At 45.8% G+C, this 20,929-nt stretch overlaps 1 protein-coding gene across 16 annotated transcripts in view; it reads left to right on the forward strand.

Annotated features, from left to right (window-relative positions):
* The first annotated feature begins 3,424 nt into the window (after nt 1-3,424).
* Nrxn3 (neurexin 3) overlaps nt 3,425-20,929 on the forward strand; it is a 1,458,248-nt gene continuing 1,440,743 nt past the window's right edge. For all 16 annotated transcript variants that reach the window (XM_090344617.1, XM_090344623.1, XM_090344627.1 and 13 more), the window contains exon 1: nt 3,425-3,715. The gene's annotated coding sequence lies outside the window, so the exon portion shown is untranslated. The remainder of the gene's footprint in view (nt 3,716-20,929) is intronic.

Here is a 20,929-nt window from a genome sequence, read left to right on the forward strand (position 1 = left end):
AGCCAGAGTTCAAGGTGTTGGCAACTTGGTCAAGGTTTCAATGACAACAAATGGTGGAGCTGGGATTTGAACCAAGATACTCCCTCCCCGCCCCATCATCCTGGGAGTTGAACTCAGGTCCTGGATACTGTAGGTTTTGTGTTTAAGGCTACTGCTTTACAACTTGATTTGCTTCTGGCTTTTTTGTGGTTAATTGGTCTCTTCTTTGCCCAGGCTGGCTTTGAACTGTGACCCCCAGCTCTCAGCTTCCCGAGCAGCTAGGATTACAGGTATAAGCCACTGGCTCCTGGTTACAAGATATCCATTTTTTTAAAAACTAGAATCTTGGGGATCTCAATTGTGATTCTGCTAAGCAGAGAAGGTCCACAAGGGTGACTTGTGGGTGTTAGTAGTTGTTCTTATTATTGTTCATATCATTAGAATGAATTTTCCCCCTAAATTGTCTCAGACAACTTATTTACTTATTTTTATTAATAATCATTTTTTTTCCTACTGAAAGCGCTGGTCTGGGACATTTAGAAATCTGGAGTCTGTATTGTTCTTACTATGACCTGAGAGTGGCTGTAGCTAGGCAAGTGAGGAAAGGCAGGGCCACATGGAGCCTTCCCCCCTAATGATCTCAGATCAAGGCCCTCCTCTCAGGTCAGTATCATTGCTGATACTGTGTGGGCAAGCACCTGATGGTGCTTTTTAACTATGGTTGCATTCCATGTCTTCAGGGAGACCTATCTCACTCCCTTTGATGTGATCTTCTTCCGCTATTTTCTACATAGTTATCCTCATAAATCTGCGGCTCTCTGGGGGAAATGCTAGCTCACAAGAATGAGCAGAGTGGTAGTTAGCGCAAATAGTATGGAGGGACAGGATAAAACGAGCCTGAGTTTCATGATAAAAGGCAGACTAAATAGATACATGGTAGTAATTGCAAAATAAGGAACGCTTAAAAAGCCTATGAAGCTACTAAATGGAATGAAATAATAGTAAGTATTTTCGAAACACACAAGGGAAAATCGATTAGAAAGCAAAGAGGCCCCAAACAAGCAAATGATGGTAACTACAATGAAACCCTCCTGAGCTAAACATAGGAAAAGAGGCAAAATGAGCCTGATATAAAGAGATGCTAACTATAGAGGGCAGTCCAAAGTTAATAATCCCATTCAGACTTTGGGTGGAGCACTCCCTGGGTACTTTTGTGGGACAGGTGTTGTGGGTACACTTTGTTTAATGCTCAGAACAATCCCATGAAGCCAGTACAGGTGTCCTCTCCGTTTTGTAGGTGAGGACACTGAAACTTGGAGAGCATTAAAGGGAAAAAAAAAAAGACCCACATTTCTTGGACTGTACATTGCCAAGCTAGGACTGGAATCAGTCTTAACTTTAGATTCCCATGGGTATACAGCGAACTTCCTGCTGAGCTAAGCTTGCTAGGCTGGTGACTTCCTTGGGAGTTGGGTGGGGGAGGGGGAGGGGAAGGGACACCTCACAGGTTTCTCTGTGCACAAATACCCTCCTCTTTCTTGAGCCCCTTGAGTCTCTTCTTGGTGGTCCCTATCCTACAAAGGTGAGTGAGCCTACAGTTTGTCCTGGCTGATGTTACTGTGCCTTCTGAACTTCAAGCCTCACCCTGGGTTAAACGAGGTACATGGGTATCAAGCAAAGCCAGAAAAGAAGACTACAGATCTGGGGCCAGGGTTGTTTCTGTCTAGAACTAACAGGTAGGTGGAAGGTCAGATGTGATATAAGAAATGAGTTGTGGAGGCATAGTTCTTGCATTTCAGTAGGTGCCAGGTACATGGTTGGATTGAAGATTGAAGAACGTGAGACTGTGATTTGCAAGGCAAAACAGCCTGAAAAGTACATGAGTGGTGCAGTAATTGCCTGTGTCATCCAGGCCCAGCCCTAATGCCACTACTTGACCAAGTTTGCCTTGATTATCTCTATTTGTAGAATAATCACTGTTGTATTGACGGCCTCACAGAACTTTCTTTACATTGTTTTGTCCCAGTGAGTTCAGGGGAACTGGGACTCCGATAGACACAGGTGGTGTTCTGTGAGCGTCATGTGGGGGGGGGGACGTGCACTGTGAAGGTTTGCTAGTTTGGGAAAGTGTTAGGGTGCTGGGAGAAGGTCCAGTAAGGAGTAGATAGAAGGCCTGCTATTCCTGGAAGGGAGTCCATATGGCCCAGTAGCTAAGCAAGCAGACTTTGGAGTTGGTTGGACCTGAGTTCAAAGTAATTCTCAGCTGTTTCTGGTTGTGTGGGTCTTGGAGATCCTCTGTAAAAGATCACTTTACTCAATTGTCAAATGGACCATCCTCACTGGATGGAAGGAGATAATCCCCAGGTCATCACCCTTAACCCCACAGGAATGGCCTTGAATGATTTTGGGGTTTTGGCGTGTATGGCACGGATCTAAGGAAGGAGAGACACACCCATGTACGCAGAAACAGGAGGCAGAAGAAAAGGGAGCTGGATCTGTTTTGCCACTGAAGGTCTGATACTAAACAAAAATACCTTTGTGTTGTGGCACCATTGACTGTGGTTCTCTTTTTTTGGCCTCAACTGGGGAAATGCTTCCATACATATAGGTTAGTTCATAAAGTCTGGTGGAGGGATTTTCAGGGTTTGAGGAGTGCAATGAAAATGCTTAGGGCCTGAGATTGGGGTGCCAGGTACAAAAGGAGTCGTCCTCTTGACCACAAAGTGCTCAAGGCCTTATTCTTTTAGCTTGCTGAATCTTAGGGCTAGGCTTGCTCAGCTGCACTTGAGTCTATCTTTCCTGCTAGGAACACTTAGTTGGGAGAAGTATGATTTATCACCTTCCAGTCCCCTGCCCCTGCACAGTGTGCCTCATTTAAAGTGCCTGTTGAGGGAATAGATTCATGTCCTAGTTACAGCCCTGAACTCTGCCAGAGGCTCAAGGATTGCCCTGGTTTTGTAAGAAGGAGCCATTACTCAGGGAAACTGAGGCACACTTGCAGGTCTGTCCCTCAGTCTTCAATGAGGTGCTGATCCTCAACCATGGAGCATTTCTCTACTAATGCTCTAAAGAGAGGTTTTAGCTGTTTCTCTTCTTTTTTTCTTTCTTTCTGTTTTTCTTTCTTTATAACAAAAATTCTTGCTCTAGAGGAAAGAAGTCTCCTCTTAACTTGAGGTGAGGAGGAACTGAGTTCCAGGTCTCACCTCTTAGTCATAGTGTGCCTGTGTGTGGGGAAACTGCCAAGTGCCCTTCCTTGATTTTTGTCTTCTCAGCTGTTTGCAAAACAGCCTGGGAGGAGGTGAAGCCCTGAGCCAAGCAAACTTGCTGTCTCTTTAAATGCTGGGGTCTATGAGGGCTTGGGAGGGGCCAGCACTGGAGAGCGTGAAATTCCTGGGCTCCTCCGGCAGTCTCAGGCTCAGAGCTCAGCCCTACACATCTCCTCTCGCTCGCAACTCACTGAGAGGGAGAGGGAGAGGGAGCGTGTCCTCCTCTCTCTCGCAGCCACCAGCCACCTCCACCTCCAGTCACCAAGGACCTGCTTTTCGCACCTCCCTTCTTCTCCTCCCTTCTTCCCTGCCACTCCCTCCCAGAGAGAGAGAAAAAGGAAAGAACAGAACAGAAAAGGCTTCAGAAAGATTCTGGAATTGGAACCTTTTTAAAAGAAGAGACAGCCAGCAAAACTCAGTTGCTTAAACATCAAACAAACAGATCGCAACTCTTCTGTTCCACGGGAGAGGTAAGATTTGGGAGGGGACAGACAGGCTGTCAGGACGTGAAACCACTTCAGGTTGTCAGGCAGTTCTGGGAAGAGACTAATCCTGAGAGGGTAGAAGTTTTCTGTTGGGAGCCACCAACCTAGATTTTCTTTTTCTTTTCTTTTTTTTTTTAAAGACTGGCTCTGTCGGAGAGAGCTTCACTGACCATGAGAATGGCTTTTCGGTTTCTTCTGGAAGTTGCGTCTATTTGCTCCAAATGTTGGAAAACTCAGAGAAATATTTTGAATTTATTACCCTGTTCCTTAAATTTTTTTTGAGTCTTTCTCCTATTTGTTTGGAGTGTTAGCAGTCTATAATATGTACACCCGTGGCTTTAAACGAGCTAGTACTTTTTATAGATAAATAGATATTCTTGAACATTTTGAAGCCTTGCCCAGTCTCTTTTTCCGGAGAAAGAGGCTAGTAAAAGTGAGAAAAAGAAGATACTCTGAGAATGACAAGAAGACAAAATGGAATTGAGGGGGATTTCCCTAGCTGATGAAAAACTCTGTGTGTGTGTGTTTGTGTGTGTGTGTGTGTGTGTGTGATTTTTTTTTTTTTTCCTGAGGGGTGTGAGGAGGTTATCTCGAGTCTGGAAATTCAGGCTGACTCCTGCTATCTTACAAAGGTGGGCAGACTCACAGAAGGTGGAAAGGGAGTGTGTATGTAAGTGTGTATGTGTGTGTGCGCGCGTGTGTGTGAGTGTGTGCTTCTGTTTGGATCGGTTACAAGGGAATCTTCCTCCTCTGCCTTCCATTTGTTTATATTAATGATTTAGTAGCAGGCTTGCTTGAAAACTTCCACTCTGTAAGCACTGTGGGTTTGCAAGCTCTCAGTGATCTTAAAGCCTGGTTCGATGTATTGTTTTCTCAAGGCATTGTGCTGGACCCAGAGTTTTGGGTCAGCTCTTTCCCTGTCTCTCTTTTAACCACAAAACTTAACTGCTTTAGAAACATTATTCTGATGACATTAAAAAAATTCTGTCCCCCAGCCCCCAGCCCTTCCTAGGCCAGTGATGTAATACCAACCTTTGGGGCTTGGCTGTTTTGCAGGTGACTTACCCTGTGATTACTTGTTTAAAAAAAATAGAATTTCTCCTTTCCTCCATTAAATACTTTCCTCTTTGAAATGGGATACAGAAATGTCATTCTACAGTGGGAAATTTTTTTATGATGATTATTATTTGCAAACCATTGTTGGGGTTTAGGTAATGTAGGTTCTCTCTTCCCTAGCATTTATTATGATTATTATTGAAAAAATTTTTAAATGCAAAGGTCAGAGATCATAAGGAGCTAGCCTAGGATGGAGGGCGCTCAGTCAGATCACGTTAGAGAGTTGGTAGAACAGGAGCTGTCTGGCTTCCCCGCTTCCTCGGTCATTCCCGCTTTAGGGAGTATTTTCTTCTGCCACCAGAAGCCACCCCAACATTCTGAATTCTTTCTCTGTCTTGGGTCCCAAAGAGGGTCCCAGGAGAAAAAGAGACTACTTGTCACACCTGGAGAATGGTGTAGTTTCAGGGGGTCAGATGACCATTTCCCTCTGGGAGGAGGGTTCCAATGGAAATTTGAACTCTCAGCGTGCTGGGTGACTTGGTTCCTGGGATAGTGTATCTGAGGGCACCTGGAGGTTAGTCCGAGGAGCCTGAAGGACTGGCCCTTTCTCAATGTGCCTTTCTGGGTAGAGCCTCCCTTCATCGTTCAAGGGCTTCTGCATCGTCTTTCAAGTTACATTGGTCCCGCTGGTTCTGATGGGCAAGTTTACCTAAGGGCTACTGGGTACGTGTCTGGAGGGTTGGTGGGGAGAACGACAAGGGGAGCTGGCATTTTATTATAATCTTCAGGTTTAATCTGTCTAAGTCGTATTAGGGTACACAGTATTTTAGACAGGCGCTAGTTGTACATAGATATTCCCATTGTTTGGGGTGTGTGTGTATATTGTTGCTATTGGGGAGTGGACTAAGGGTTCTTGGCCCATTTTCTGCAGCCTCTGGCTTCATCCTATGTGCCAGTCTTCCTTCTGGAAGATAGGAAAAAGGCTGGACATTGGAAGTTCCCTATGAAAGTGAGCAACAGGGCTGGGTTAAATTTTATTTAAAAAAAAAGAAAGAAAGCAAAACAACTGGACTGTGCGAATGGCTTTTTTTTTTTTTTGCGCTTACCGGCCATTTCTAGTGAAATAATAATTTAAGAAAATTGCCTCTTAAGAGGGGGGAGGGTGCCAGAAATCAAAAGGATTTTAGATTTTGTAAGACAAATACGCCTTTGCTTTTCTGGTATCTCCCTATTATTAATGATTGGGGGACTGATGGGGCAATCTGACCTCTGTTTTTGTTGATTTCTTTTTAATGCTGCGTTTCTACTGACTATGTTGATGATTTGCTGCTTATATAAGGAGAAAGGATGTATTTAGGTGGATTGATGCTTGGGGTTTTGAGATCAGCTACTGAGATTGGGTGGCGGTTTGGTGTGTTTGTCGATGTGCATGGTAGGAAGGTCTTTTTTTTTTTTTTGGGTAGTGGGGGAAAGGGAACGGTTGGAGAATGGGAGATGAGATGCTCCAGTGAGTGGAGATGAGAGGAGACATGGAGGTGAGGTCGAAAGTCACTGGTTTGCAGAATTTCTGTCCTGCATTCCCCCTTTTTCTCGCTCCTTGCCAAAAAAAAAATTAATCCATTATCTCTAAAAACACATTATTCTTCAATTGACCTTTTAGAGAAAAATAAAAGGGAAGAAGGGGAGGGGTTAATTTGGTGAGGGGGGCTTGACTGTAATTAACTCACTGCTGCAAAATTGAGATACAGAAATCTATCAGCACCAGCTTTGGGGACTCAGAGAGGCAGCGGAGAGATTGGGGGCCAGGTTGTCAGTCTTGGAAGAGGAGTGCAGCGGTGGGGTTGGCGCTTGGGTATTGTGTATGTTTGTGTCTCTGTGTGCGTGCAATTTTTCCCCCCACCCCACCATCAATTTTCCCGTTCCATTCTCTCCCAATTCTGCCATGATCCTGCTTTCTGTCTCCATGCACTTCCCTTTCTCCCCCTTCCATCTTCCGGAGGAAATTCTGATTCTGATGGCTCTGCGGCTCTTTTTTTTTTTTTTTTTGCAACACAACAGTGGTATGATGGCCTTTCCTACATGCCACATGGATGCAGCCTTCTGATAGGAGGGCTAAGTCGCCACATCCACACACACGCTTGCTGACACACTCTTCTTTTGCACACTCACTCTCCCATATACATGGTCATCCATGGGCTTGGTTTTTGTTTCCTTTCGTTCCCATTTACCTTCCCCCGCCACCTCTCCCTCTGCACCATGGCTCCTTTCCCCCCATCTTCATACGGGGAATGCGGTAATGTTAGAGCTTCATCTTCTTTCCGCAACTGCTTTCTTTCCTCTCGCCATTATTCTTTTCCAAATGCTGTGGTGTGTCGCAGTTCATGGGATTAGCATGTTGGAGGGTCTTTGGGGGAGGGGACCACATGAGGGGTTGATTGGAATGGAAGTAGATGACATTAATGATTTTTGGGGGGGGGGCAAATAAGCACCGGATGATAATGATCCAATTTAACCATCCATGAAATCTATGTGTGCGGCACAGTGGAGGAAGGTTACGGGGGAAAGCAGAAACTGGATTGGGTTACCTTTGTGGGGGGGATATTTGATGCTTGCAGCATAGACACAGCCCCTACCCCCATCCACCTGGGCACCCGCTCTCATACACACCAGCACACACTGCCCTGAGCAGTGGGCTGTGTTAAACCAGAGGGCACTGCAGAACATTTCCGTCGCTTGTCATGGTTCGTCGGGAGGATGGAGTGATGTCTTTGTCCAACCTAGCTCTCTGCTCCATAGATGAGGCTGTGTCTTGAAATCCTTGGTGGCTTTTGTTTTGCCTTTTGGGTAGGGGTTGCGGAGGTGTTTGCATTGGGTCATCTGGCCGTGCTCCTCTAAATTGGATAACATGGGATGGGCGGTCCTGTGCGTATGGTCCAGGCAGGAGGCTGCCTGCAGTGTGTGTGTGTGTGTGTGTGTGTGTGTGTGTGTGTGTGTGTGTGTGTGTCTGAGTGGTTCTGGAGAGGTGTATCGTGAGGGGCAGGAGGAAGGTGAAAAGCAAGGCCGTTTGGTGGAGGGGAGAGGGGAATAGTTTTCAAGACAGTAGAGGGTAGAGGGGAAGATGCTGCTGCATCTCTTGTAGGAAGCGGCCCCTGGGCTGTGTGTGGTGTGCGCGTGGGTGACTGGTGGGCGGATGCAGACTGAAGGGGGAGAAGGGATTGAGGTGGGTGAAATGAAGGGGTTCCCCTGCCACTTCCGCAGAGCCCTGGGCTGAGCTTGGAGGAAGGCCCTGGTCTCCCGGCATCAGCCATCCCTGAGTACTGCGGCCTTGTGGAAGGCTGCAGCCCTGAGGAGGCTGGAGAGGGCAGCCCGAGACCCTCTGTTCTGTCCTGGATACTGGCTGCTTTCACTTCCAGACGCCATCTTCCCTCTCCTTTAGCTAGAGGTGTCCTTCTTTATTAGCAATTATAAGTGAAATTGGAAAACATTTGGCCTAAAAACAAACAAACAAACAAACAAAAACATCTTCAGAGCAAAATGACAATTGGCCTACCTTGCTGTTGTTCCTTTTCTTTCCTCAGGCTGACCTTGAGGAGTTTGGGAGAGAGGGTTACGTCATTGTCGGAGAAAGAGGAGACTGGGGGAGCTAGATACCTTGGAGGTGCATTGTAGTGCTAAACACAGACAAGACATTGCTCTGGGCATCCCTGGGCCAGGTTCTCCTTCTGTGACCCCCTCAAATGAGCAGTGGGGCAGGGGGTGTGAGTGAAGGGATCCTTGCCCAAATGGGCAGCATCCCTTGTATGGCTCCAGGCCTTGCAATGGGCTGTCTGGGTGTCTGTCCCAGTTGTGGTCAAGCCCAAGTCTGTATCTGCTGGGGACCCGTGGTTATGCTGCAGCTCTGGCCATTCTGCAGATGAAGCAAGTGCTCTGCATGCCTGTGTTAGCGACAGGTGGCCGAAGTGAGGCTGTGCATGGGGGCAGCTCCCACCCCCTCCCTGGATGGGAGTGTCCATGTGACACTTCATTGGTGAAATCTTTCCTCACCTGTTTTCTAAAGCAATCCCCTTATCTCAGCCCTCTGCTTTTGTGTCCAGGAGTGCCCTCTTTTAAATTCTAATTGACTAATTACTAGTGAATATTTGCCTATGGCTGATGTGGTTTATCTCTGCCTCTGGAACGTAAGCTCTATGCGGTCAGGGATGTTTGTTTTTACTGGTTGCTGTGTTCCCACTCACTCCCTAGTACATTGCTTGGCACATAATAAGCGCTGCACAAAACTACTGGCTGATTGGAGTGCAAAGAGTCACATGATTTTGGTTTGGGGGGGTTTTCTTTCTGTTGCATTGTGGGAAGCCTATTTTCTGGGGAAGTGGAATTTTGTTTCCAGCTGCCTTAGCTCTGTCTGTAAATCCAGATCTACTAGAGAAATTACCAAATTCAGCTTCCTGGGTTCAGTAGAAAGGCCTTCTCTATTTCCAGCTCAGTCATGCTGCTTCCTTCACAAGCCCTTCTAATATTAGTCATCATTGCCATCATCATCATCATCACCACCACCACCACCACCAGGGCAGAGAAATGGTAATGCAAGGATACCAAGTACAGTGCCAAGTATATCTTTTATGTATGGCATCTCCCTTAATTTCCCAAACAAGCCAGAACAGTCTAGTAGAAGAATCTTCTTGGTTAATAGAGCAGATTGAGATAAAAATAACTTGATAAAATGACAGAACAAGGACTTGAATTCAGATCTATCTTACAGCAGAGGCCAAGCTCATGACTCCTTATATTATGCTGTTAAAGGTAGAAGGGAGGTGAGCTACCTTCTCATTCAGTGTCCTCAAATACAGAGCACAACATTGAGGCCCAGAAAAAGATAATGACTTATTGCAAGTTCTACACAATGTCGGATGCAGAGACACAGGTAGAATCATGGTTTTCTAACTGCCCTTGTGGTAGTTGCCTAAGGTCTCTGGATGGTTTTTCATCCTTGGTTAGAAGGGAGTAAGGTCTTGGTGAAGCAGAATGCCAGGAATGAAACTCCCGCAGAGCTAAAGGATTTCTGGAGAAAAAACCTCTCAAGGTCATATGGGCCTTAATGGGCTACATTCTAAGGACATCAGTCACTGAGTGCTAGTCAAGGCCATTCTCTGAAGGTGTATGTGTGTGTGTGTGTGTGTGTGTGTGTGTGTGTGAGAGAGAGAGAGAGAGAGAGAGAGAGAGAGAGAGAGAGAGAGAGAGAGAGAGAGTGTGTAAGGGAGTTTCATGGGCTGGCTAGAGCAAAGTAGAGTCTGAGGACCAGGCAAAGCTTATCTTTTCTTAGGACCTTGAAGCAGGGCATTGAAATTACCCCTGTGTGACCTTGAGATGTCTTCACCAGATGTCCTGGTTTATAGACAGTTTGTGCTTAGGCTTATGTCTTCAGATAACTATTAATGTTCCACAGTGTCCTCATTTGGATGATAAAATGTATGGTCATCCTTCTTTGAAATGACATTACCCACTTTCTCTTAATGGGACAGTAAGAGGAAGGGGGATGCTAGAGAAGAAAATATAATTTCAAGATAAGACGGTAGCTGGATGGTGAGTTGTTCCCTAGCGAAACATCGACTTCCACCCGAATCTTCTAATTATTCTCACTAGTAATGGCGTCTACAGTGATACATACTACTCCTATGCTACTAGCCAGCATTTGACTCCTGATCAAGCCTGGTACTATGCTTAGCACTTACCTACATTTTCTCAACCCGGCAACAATGCAGCAGGGGAGGAACAGATATCACTTCTGCCTTACACAAAAGTAACTGAAGCAGAAAGAGGTTGAGTCACGGATCCTAGGTCTCTCAGGTAGAGAGTGGCAGGCCTGGCTTTGAAGCTTCCGGTCTTCACCATGTGCCACATCCCCTCAGTTGGTCTGTCCCCTGCTCCCTTTAGTCTGATGCTGAGGACTTGCTGAAAATATCATTACTGGTCCCAAACATTCCAGGGTAAGAGAATGGAGGGTTGTTGGCTCAGGGATGGATCCACTTCTTGTCTTTTTGATGACTCTTTGGAAATCTATTTCCTGTGTCTCAGTTACTTTCTTCTTGATTTCCTTACGGGGGGAAGCTTGGGTGGTGTGGGATGGGAGAAGAAAGAAAACCTGAAGTCTACCAGTATTTGAGTTTCCTACTTTCTAACCATCCTGGCAGGAGAGTTTGGCACTTAGCATGTCTGCCAGAGGGAGAGTTATCTAGCAGCTGCTCTTCACCGAGCGTCGGGCTCTGCTGCTTCGAGTCCACAGGCAAGTGTCCTCACTTGAGGAAGCGGAGGGTCTGAGGGATTAGGTAGTGTGTTTAGAATTGTCTGGTAAGAATAGGAGACTTTGAATCCAAGTCTGGATCGGAACCTAGAGACTTTGTACCAACCTCCTCACAAAGCCTTAGAGAAGAGAGGGGGGTGGTGGGAGCTGGAACACTTGCATAGAGGTTTAGAAGAGGAGGTGCCTCTGAGGGAGGTCTTTGATTGGCTTCTGAGTTCTGAGGCCTGGACAGGGCCTCTGAAGAGTGCTCATCCTGCTCAGCACTCTGGCCTCCTACCCCTCCCCCAGCCAGGGTAAGAGAGGTGCTGAGTCTGGATTTGGGTGAGTGTGTAGAGTGAAGGGGGAAATGTAATATCCACAGCCTCCCCCATGGGCTGTCAGGAGTGTTCCCCTTCTCCCCATGAGCCATGGCAGCAAGTCCATTCTTCATCCTCTTGCATTATGAGGTAAAGGAAAGAAGGCACTGGCGTCCACTGGCCAGAGCCAAGGAGGAAGTTCCTGAGAAGGAAGAGGTAGGAGCATCCAGGCTGGCGGGCTCCAAAAAGTGGGAACTTTTTCTTGGTTTCAAGGGAAGGAATAGGACTGACTGAGGGGTTGGGCTGCAGCCCCCAAGCTGAGCTGCATTAGCTTCATTGTAGTCCCGTTGAAGACTGTGTTTATTTTCCCAATAATGTGTTAATTAAACATCGATTTCCGGGTAGAGAAAAGGGAATTGGATTGCCAGAGCTAAATGGAGTGAGGCAGATGGGGAGAGCTGAGAGGGGCCCCAAGCTGGAGTCAGCATTCTTCAGCATTACCCCACAAAGATGAGGCGAGCTAGGACCACCTCTTCCCTGGGCTCCCCAGAGCCTTTACCAAGGTGTCCTTTCTATGCCTTGGGTGGAGAGGACCGCCAGCAGAACCTCAACTCAACGATGGGAACAGTTGTTGTCTATTTTCTCTAAAAGCTTTGGCTTAGGGAGTGACCAAGTGCCAGGCCTTGTGCTCAGCACTCTATACTTGTGAGTTCATTGCATCTTTAAGCAGACATGAGCGTAAGTACGTTAACCATCTCACTTTACTAATGAGAAAGTGGAGGTGTAGAGAAGAAGAAAATTTAACTCAAAGAGTTGGCAAAGTTTGGCGAGAAAAGAGATCAAAGAAGATTTAAAAATTCTGGGCACCAGTGGCTCACACTTGTAATCCTAGCTACTCAGAGATTGCGCTCTGAGGATGGAGGCTTGAAGCCAGCCCAGGTGAGAAAATCCCTAAGACTCTCACCTGAATTTAAGTACTGAAAAGTCACAAGTGCTGCAGCTCAACTGGTAGAGTGACAATCTTGAGTCCCTAGGGGACAGTGCTTGAGGCTCTGAGTTCAAGCCCCAGAGCTGGCGCGCGTGCGAACACACACACATGATATCCCTGAGATTGGCAGCCATTGAGGTATTCAAGCCCCTTTAAAGGAGAAAAATAAAGTGAAAGGATAAAGCACCCAACAGCAGCAAACAGAGCCATTTGCTACTTTCGCATTGACTATGGTGTATGGAGCCCTTCCCAGATGCCAGCAAATGCATTAAGTGCTTTACAGCTAGGATGGTGAGGATGCAGTGAGGAAGTATTGGGTAATGCTATTCCCATTGCACAGATGAGGAAAGCGAGGATGGAGGATGGTCACTAACTTGCCAGAGGTTGCAGAGTCAGGAATGGTGGACCTGGGAGAAAATGCTGATAAAGATGACTTTGGAACTCTTTCACAATTGTGTTTTATGGTCCCCTGGGTTCTGAGGACCTGGATCCTGATTCAGTCAGTTGCCTGTAGTTGTAGGACATAAAGACTTCGGGACTTAGGATGGACTTTCTAGTGAGGTTCTGGAATTCTTAGAGGTTGGCAGTGTGCTTCTGAACCAGCAGCTCTGGCATCTGCTTAGAAGACTGTTGTGGGATGCTTGCTGTAGTGATTGGAACTGGGTAGTAAGGGTAAGTTAGAACTGTAAATTCTCAAATTTGGTTGCAACTTAGATCTAGTATATTCAAGCTTCAACTCCAGTTGTACCTTATACCTATTACCTTTGAATTTTGAAAGCCACCGTATTAAAAATCCCAAACGCATGTTATACCTCATACCAATTAAGTTAGAATTTTTAAGAAGGAGAGAAGGGTATCCCTATATTTAAAGCTCTGCAGATTCATACTCACAGCATAATAGTTTAGCTGGGCCTCAGAGCAGGTGGTGGTATTTGGGGAGACTGGGGAAGGCTGTACTAACATCACCTCCAGAGTGAGGGGAGACAAGGACAGGGAATTGGTTACTTCCCTCCAATGTCCAGTGTGGCACTGCCCACAGCTACCAGATTTCTTCTCATTAGAGTGGCAGCTTTGGTATTTACCAAATCTCTGGAGGAGTTCTGGGGAGCACCCAGGTACTTGATAATTGGGGGTGGATTTACAATGCTCAGGGCCACCTGAAGTATGGTTCTGGCTACTGTGATGTCCTCTCTGGACAATGGAAAAGAAAAAGGACATGGGTTGCTGTGGTCATCTTTTCTTCCTTGAGGGTTGGTCTTCCTTGGCTCAGGTCTGCTGTCCGTGCTGCTATGGGAAGGCCCATATGCCTGGCCTGGGTACCTCTGCCATGCCAGTGCCTTGTGTAGTGGCAGCTCTGAGGGAGTGGAGCGAGGCCTTGTTGGAAATTCAGTAGACTCCCTCTCAGGCTTAAAAAAATAGTCAGGGTAAATCTCACAACAACTTGAGTGTTGAGAAGCCTGTCAGCAGAAACCATCCTGGGACTTTCCCAGGGGAGAAAAACAGCATCTCGGGGGCTCATTTTAAGTTTTTCTTCCAAAAATTGTCAAAAATACAGGGTAGTCGGAGTCTCTCAGAACTGGAAGAGACCATAGCCAGTCATCCATGCCAGCGCTAATATTCTATTCATTTTTTCCATTCAGTCATTTATTCATCCAATAGATATTTATTAAATACATACTATCTACAGGCATTGTATCAGGTTCTGGGAATACAGCCACAATCGTAAGAGACATTTGGTTTTTTTCCTCATAGAATTTCAGCTTTGGTGGGAAGGCAACTAGACAGCACAAGTATATAATTAAACATTATGACGAGTGTTCTAAAGGAAAAAATACCAGGGGCTCTGAGAACTATGGAGACCTAATTTGGAAGGATGGAGCTGGGGGAGAATGCAAACTAAAAATCTATCAAGCACTTAGGGGCAGACTCTGTTCAAGGACCTTCTATATTTCACCCCCTTCAATCCTTACCATCAGTCTTAGAGGGAGTTACTACGGTCATATTTACCTTGTTATACAAGGGGAAACTGAGGCATAGAGAAACAGAACAGCACTTAAAGCGAAGTCCAGTTTTCTTATCCTTTCTAGCACCCTTCTCAGCAAGAAGCTATGAGGAAATTAGTGTTCATGCTTAGAGCTAAAGGATAAGAATAAGAGCTGAATCGTAAGAATAAAACTGGGAAGCTGGGATACTGGAAGTGTTGGGAGAGATGCTGATTAAGGATGCCGAATTGTGGTGGGATAGAGTATGTTCAAAAGAGCTGTAGTCGCAGGGTGTTTGTGGCCCACACCTATGATCCTAACTACTCAGGATTGAGGTTCAAATCCAACCTGGGCAGAGACTATTATCACCTATTAACATGTAATAAACTAGAAGGAGAGGAGGGCAAGAAGAGTTCAAGCCCCAGTAGCAGCATGGACAAACGGACACACACACACACACACACATACACACACACACACAATAGAGGGAGAGAGAGAGAGGGAGAGATGGGGAGAGAGAGAGAGAGAGAGAGAGAGAGAGAGAGAGAGAGAGAGAGAGAGAGAGAGAGAGGGAGGGAGAGAGAGAGAGAGAGAGAGAGTGTTCTGTTGTCCAGCAGGGTGGCAGTAGCCAGTGATGAGATATTGTATTATTGAGCATTGTTGAGAGTAGATCTTAGCTGTTCCTGCCATAACATGTTAACTATGTGGGTTAATTTTTAAGTTAAGTGGCTAGGTCTGATCATTGCACAATATAAATATACTTCAAACAGCATGATAGGTAGGTACAATATTGTCAATTAAATATCACATGGGGGAAAAACAACTTTTAGAGAAGAAAGTACTAATACCTGATTTATGTAACTGTAATCCTTCTGTACCTTACCATTACAATAAAAAATTAAAAAGAAAGTACTCATAATTCTGGCTACACGTAGGACTCTAAGATACAAGCTAAAATGGGAAACGTTTTACCTACATTGTCTCACCAAATCTCTTCAATGACCAGGAAATGTTGGAATTCTTATCCCCTTATTGCAGGCCCAGGAAGCCGCTGCGAGTGGTAGGCTGTCTGGATTCAGGGCCTTTGGGGTCTGGGCTGTGAGATGACACTTCTCAGACGTGACTCAAAGTCTTTCCATTTTGTGGTTTCCTAGACCTTGCCTGTACTAATCACAGAAGCTGGAGGCAAGATTTCTCCAGGAGCTGCAGGCCTGCTTGTTGTGGGTCACTAAGAAACAAGAGGAGGGGCCAGGAGTTTGGCCTAGTGGTAGAGCGCTTGCCTAGCATGCATGAAGACCTGGGTTCGATTCCTTGGTACCACATACGTAGCAAAAAGCCAGAAGTGGTGCTGTGGCTCAAGTGGTAGAGCCCTAGCCTTGAGAAAAAATCCAGGGACAGTGCTCAGGCCCTGAGCCCATGCCCAGGACTGGCATCAACTGTCCCTCAGTTGATGAATGGATCAACAAGATGTGGTATTTGTACACAATGGAATTCTATGCTGCTGTCAGAAAGAATGACATCGCCCCATTTGTTAGGAAATGGAAAGACTTAGAAAAAATCATATTAAGTGAAGTAAGCCAGACTCAAAGGAACTTAGGCTCAATGGTTTCCCTCATTTGTCATAATCAGTAGAAACCTTGGACTCTCCTCGCAGAGATTTGCAATAGAACAAAACCTTGATACAAAAGGCCATATAGTATGAAGCTAATTGAAAGGACCTCTAGGATATAGAAACAAAAGCCATATAATGAGTGATTGTTGTCCTTAATGTATTATGTTATCTCTGTCTCTTTTGCTGTCCCTTGGTTATCTCACTTTGTTACCTGATATATCAGATATATTTGTATTTGGTTATTTGAAATTGGATAGGGAAGGGGGAAAACAAGATGAGGGGTGGTGGTGGGTGTCGGGGTCCTTCGTCCCCGGTCCCCCTCTACTAGTAGGGGGATGGGGAAAAACACACCCCGACTAGGCCAAGCCGTGAGAGGAAGGGGCCCAATGTTCTCCCGCACCCAGCCTTCTTACCCCGGAGCACGAACAGAGACGCCACACCTCTCAGCTTCATCAGGGCAGGAAGATCTCTCTCTCTCTCTATTCCCTAAATCCCTCCTCCTTATATTGGGTGAGGGAACCTATCAGTGTACAAGATGGACAGGGCAAAGAGATCCACGTGTTTTATTCCTACTACAAGCCTCAGCAGAAGTAACACATGGCGTTACTCGGCCCCCAACAGGTGGGGGGGAGGGAAATGGGGACCAAGACATGTGGAAGGGAATCAATGTATGGGAATTAATGTACCTTCTATCTGGCAAATATCATGTAACCCTTCTATTAATTACAATAGAAAATATATGAAAAAAAGAAACAAGAGGAACTATGAAACCAGGCCCTAGTGGAGCCTGGCACATCTCCACATTGTGAGGACTCTCCATTTTTCTCCTTTCTGGCAAGAACTACCAGGCCAGCCTTTCATCTGGGTTTGTTGGCCCAGGAACCAAGAGCCAATGACTTGTTCAAATAACCTCTCTCTCTCTCTCTCTCTCTCTCTCTCTCTCTCTCCTCTCTCTCTCTCTCTCTCTCTCTCTGTCTCTGTCTGTCTGTCTGTCTCTCTCTCTCTCTGTCTCTCTCTCTCTCTCTCTCTCTCTCTCTCTCTCTCCAAATTGATCCTACCTGTTGCTAATTAGTGAGATGGGTGTGGTGCTGGCTCTACCTGAACACGGGAGATTTCCCTTTCTCTGAGTTGTTATAGTTCCTTGCCTGCCTTGAGCTGACCTGAACTAAAGAGACATGAGAAGTACAGCATCTTAGATTCTGGCTTTGGGCTGAAATCAGAAAAAAGAGGTAGGAAGATGTGGAAAGAGAAGGGAAATAGTTACTGAGGTTCTTCTCTTCCTCCCTTCTTTTCTTTGGTGGTACTGGGGTTTGAACCAGTTATTCTTTGAGATAGGGTCTCACTTCCTGCCCTGAGCTGGGACCCATGTGTCATTGTTAGAATCACAGGCATGTGCTATCACACCCAGCTTCCCTCTGTAGAGATGGAGTTTTCATGGACTTCCTGCCTGGCCTGGCCTGGCACCATAATCCTCCCATTCTCAGCCTCTCATGTATTTTGTGGTGACAGGCACACACTAGAATGCCTGATATGGATCAAGAGGAAGTCTTGTGAACCCTTTAGCTTGGGTTGGCCTTGAACCACCATCTTTTGAATTTTAGCCTTCCAGGTTAAGTTCCCAGCTTGGGAGTTTGGTCTTTAGCATTTGTTCTGTAACTTGGTCATGGTGACAGTTGTTCTCTGGTCCCAACTAGATTCTCTTCCAGAGTTGAAGAGTGTGTTGTGGCCATAGGGGCAGGGCCAGGGAGAGGGGCAGGCTAGCTTTTCTGGATTTCTCCAAGAGTTGAGGCTAGAGGTTGGATGCTGTATGGAGCTCCAATCCTGAGGAGGCTAACACTGGAAAGTAGTAGCTTCACTCTCCAGCATCCTGAAACCCAGATAGAAAAGGGAAGGAGGAGAAGCTTTCCCTGAGATGAGGCGAGTGGGAGGTAGGGAGGTTGTGTGTGTGTGTGTGTGTGCCGGGGGGTGGTGGGTGTTGTGGAGTTTGGTGTCAGTCACATCTTTCTTTGTGTATATGGTTATTATTTGTAGAACAACAAACTCCATACAGAATGGAATTAATGATTTCCTTACTACAAAATCATACATTTGACTTTCTCAGACATTTAGGAAAAACCAAAACCAAAACCAAAAGAATATCCGTTCTTCCTGCTCTACTGTGGCAACCAGTGGAGGAATTCTGGTATCTGTCTTTCTAGCCTAATTCCTAAGCATCTGCAACCAAGGCTGTGTTATTTTGTTTTTAAAGAAGTTCATTCACTCATTTAACAAGTACTAATTGAGCGCCCACTCTTTGCCAGGCACTGGAGTCACATTTTGGAAGCTGTCACACTAGCCTGGTTTTTTTTCACTTAAAGATGCCTCACGAACGAGCTCCCACATCAGCCACTCATGTCTTTAAGCTTCCAGATTTAGATTTTGGGTGTAATGAGGCAGTTGGCAAATGTTGGCATCTCAGGTCTTACGTCTTAAGAAGGAAAGGAAGCCTGCTGAGCTTCTCTGTCCTTGGTATTTCCTTGGGAGAAAAATGTGTCCTTTTGTCCAGGCAGGGATGGAAGAAGGCTTGCAAGATGGGGGGAAATGGTTCTTAACTTTTTTGTGCCAGTTTTGGGGATTGAACTCAGGGCTTCATGCACTCACTTGACTCTCAAGGCTGTCCTTCTACCATGTAAGCCACAATTCTATTTCCAGCTCTGTGTGTGTGTGTGTGTGTGTGTGTGTGTGTGTGTGTGTGTGTGTGTGTGTATGCACACGCCATTGCTGGGACTTGAACTTGAGCTTTGACTTTGTTTTTTTTCCCCTTTTTGCTCAATGCTAGTGCTCTACCACTTGTTCCATACTTCTATTTCTGGCTTTTCAGTGGTTAGTGGTAGATACGTCTCACAAACTTCCCTACCTCACATCCTCAGATTTCAGCCTTTTGAGTAGCTAGGGTTATAGGCGTGAGTCACTGGCACTTGATATACTTCCAGCTTTTTTGCTGGTTAATTGGAGATAAGAGTCTCTGGGATTTGTCTGCCCTGCCTGGCTTCAAACTGGGATCTTCAGATCTTAGCCTTCTGAACAGCTAGGATTACAGGTGTGAGCCTGTGGCACCTGGAAAAATGTTTACTTTTGGTTTGGCATTAGCATTTGTTGTTTCTTCAGCTGAAGGAGAGGTGACAATCTATTTTCCTATTTGAACTCCCTGTATATCAGAGAGTGAGTACTTCCCTACTGCTTGAGAGCATCATCAGTCCTCCTGCTTCACAATGCAGAGCTGAGGGCCATGCACATTTGAGTGACCTGCTTATGGATGGTTGGTGGTGGTAGAGCTTCATTTGAAGCCTGGGTTACTGGACAACTGCCTGGGCTGCCACACAGAGAAGGATTTCATAAAATATAGCTCATGCTGGGTAGGTGGAGAGCTTTTCTTGAGTTTGATACTGTGCTTAAAAGAAGTGCAGTAGATGTAGATGTGATTGAATCATCTCTCAAATGCACAGCTGAGAGTCCACAGAAGTTGGGTTGGGGGTTGGAGTAGGAGAGGCAGACAGATAGAGAGAGATGTCTCTCAGGGAGAGAGAGACAGAGGGAGAGAGAGATGATGCCCTTTGTAAAGCCATTACTACTCAAAGATTGAGGTGGCACACTAGGCTACCACAATTTTGATGTTGCAAGTGTTGCATTTCTTTTGCCATATAGAATGCAAGGACACAGAGAAGAGTTGAGATTGACACTAGTGAAGGGCAACATGAGGACATACCATCATAGCAGGAGACTGGATCCAGGGGAGAAGGAACACAGTGGGGAAGGTGTTTCAATGCATAGGGCAGTGACCTGCCAGGGATGGAGGTAAGGAAGGTTGCGAGGAGAAGGTAGAATTTAGGAATGATCTCAGCAGAGGTGGAAAGGACTGAGTATGACAAGCTAAGGGAACAGTACCGGAACAGAAAAAAGAATAGATTCCAACCTCCCTCCCCGAATACTCAAGGGATCAAACTTAACAGTGTATTTGTGGAGGGCTAAATAAGAACCAGGGCTAGGCAGATGTGTTGAAGGCCTAGTCTAGGACCTGAAATGGGAAGTGTAATAAGGATGGTTTATTTTATTTTATTTATTTCTTAATGTATTTTTAATTGCAATGTATAGAGGAGTTATAGTTACATTTGCCAGATAGTAGGTGCATTACTTCTCACACATGGATATCCCTTCTCTTGTTTTTGTTCCCATTTCTTTCCCCCACCCCCTCCCAATCATCTTGTTCCCCCCCTTCCCTTTCCTATTTCAAATAACCAAATAAACATATATACAATATACCAGGTAACAAAGTCAGATACAGTAACAATATGAGATTAACCAAAGGGCAGCAAAAGAGAAGAGAAATACCTAGTCCATTAAGAACAACAATCACAGAAGATAAAGCTCTTGTTTCCATATTTGAACAAGTAACTTTATTCACTTTTCTGGTTTCCTTGTGGTGTTAGGGACTGAACCTCATGCCACATGTCCTGTTTGAGGGAGGGGGGAGCAGAGCTAAAGTAGATGCTGGGGAGATTCAAGAGAGTACGCCAAAAGGAATTTAGGCTTTAGTCTGTGTAAGGGTGGCTCCTTCGTTTCTGTTGGAGACAGGAAGGCCACTGGGTTTGACAGCGTTGAACAGGGAGATGACTCCAAATCTGACTTTGGCTTTGCTTCCTCAGCAGAAGCCACCAAAGTGGGCCATTGAGCCAGGTCCAGAATATGGTCCACGTGGGTGTGTCTGACTCATCCTCAGATAGGCAGGCACAGGGAAGTAACTACAAAAGACCCAGGCAGGCATCCTCTTGTCTACAGTCTCCTGCTGTTTTTGTCATTCTTCAGAGTCAAGGACTATGAATCTTTTAGAGGGGCTGGAGAGTTAGTACCTCCTGCCAAAGACTTCTGAAGGGCTTGACTTTCTCAGGGCAGAGTAAGTGAGGTGCAGGGACCTGAGACCATGCTTCCTA

This window comes from Megascapheus bottae, chromosome 14, assembly GCF_031878675.1.
Source record: "Megascapheus bottae isolate mThoBot1 chromosome 14, mThoBot2.hap1, whole genome shotgun sequence".
NCBI classification, from domain to species: domain Eukaryota; kingdom Metazoa; phylum Chordata; class Mammalia; order Rodentia; family Geomyidae; genus Megascapheus; species Megascapheus bottae.